This window comes from Miscanthus floridulus, chromosome 10 (genome assembly GCF_019320115.1).
Source record: "Miscanthus floridulus cultivar M001 chromosome 10, ASM1932011v1, whole genome shotgun sequence".
In the NCBI taxonomy this organism is placed as follows: Eukaryota; Viridiplantae; Streptophyta; class Magnoliopsida; order Poales; family Poaceae; genus Miscanthus; species Miscanthus floridulus.
In genome coordinates, this window is record NC_089589.1 from 127,353,809 (window position 1) to 127,355,412 (window position 1,604).

A 1,604-nucleotide genomic window follows, 5' to 3' on the forward strand; every position below is an offset into this window, starting at 1 on the left:
GTGAATGTGGCTTTTGCAAGGGTAGTTGTCTTTCCTTTCACAAAGGAGAAATGCTCTGGGAAAGTGTGCATTAGCACTCTACTATCCCAAAGGTCCAACAGCTGTAGTAGTAGTAGTACTATGTTTGTGTGTGTATCGCCATTTGTTTACTCCAAATCCACTCAGTAGCTAGCAGCATCCAACGCTGTAGTAGTAGTAGTAGAAAATGAATCCAAGATAAGTTGAAACTATGAGAACTGAAACTCTGTAAGTAGTAAGTGTTATGTGACAGTCATAGAAAACATTTGGATTGGTAGTGCCAACTGCCAAGTGATCAAAAGTGTAAACAATGAACCACAGAAATTCTGAATACACTCATTATTCTTACTGATTGGGAAGTATGGAAACATAGGAACAATTGCATTTTTTATGGAGCTGTCGCTAGTGTAGTTTGGTGGGGTGAGATCAGTGGAGTAGGAAGGGGCCATGTGGCAAGCTGCAGGCTCTGGAAGCTGCTGCCTGGATACAAAAACTTGATGCATGGTGCAGTGCATCTGTTTTTTTTTCTACCATGTAATGTTTGAACTGATTCCTATGGGCTGGTGCTTTGTATTCCTTTTCTTGTACTATAATGAAATGAATCTTGTACTATAATGATATGAAGAAAATAGAGGGGGTAGGAAAGACCATTCTCTAGCCGGAAAAATGATTTTTTCAAACAAAAAGTAATTGAAATAAAATCAAACAGATAATAAGAATCATAGATCATGTCAATTATATGGGGTTGATACTGCAGGAATATTTTCTAACATTAAAAGCTGCTAAATGTTTCACAATGAATTACTAATAGGTCCAGTTCTGCTGAATTTTGGTTTAGGATGAATGAGAAAAAAATCAGTATTACCAAAGGAGTACATGCTTCAAACCAGCACCTTTGGCAGGCTCTACAATGGCCTCTCTTACATCACCCATCATTCACAAATTTCGAACTGACACTAATATGTTGCTTTTTTCAAGTTTTTAGAACCTACCTTAAATCTTGTCTCACACATGCAATCACTTCTCTTTTGTGTAGGGGCAATCGGCGGCGTCGAATGATGTTCATGGCGCACCTCCAGCTCAGGGCACACCTCCGTCGCAGTGGGACCGGTGGAGTGGCCGTCAACAATAGAGGTAGATGGACTTGTGCTTGTGATGCTTATTTGTGAATGGTGGGACTTGTGGTGGCACTTGGATGATATTTGTGGATTATGTGATACTTGTGGACAACTTGTGATGATATTTGTGGACTATGTGATACTTGTGGACAACTTGTGATGATATTTGTCATGGTTATGGATTATATGTGATGGCTGTGTGATATATGTGATTGTTGTGTGATATATGATGGTTGTGTGATATATGTATGTGTGGATGCAATAAACAAAAAAAAAATGCAAAAAAAGCAAATTTCCTAGCTATGCCGAGTGCAATGACAAAGACACTCGGCAAAGGTGGGAGGCTTTGCCAAGTGTTATGACCATGACACTCGGCAAAGGCATGGAGGCTTTGCCGAGTGTCAACCAGAAGACCCTTGGCAAAGCCTCGCTTCCTTTGCCGAGTGCTACAAGTTAGACACTCGGCAA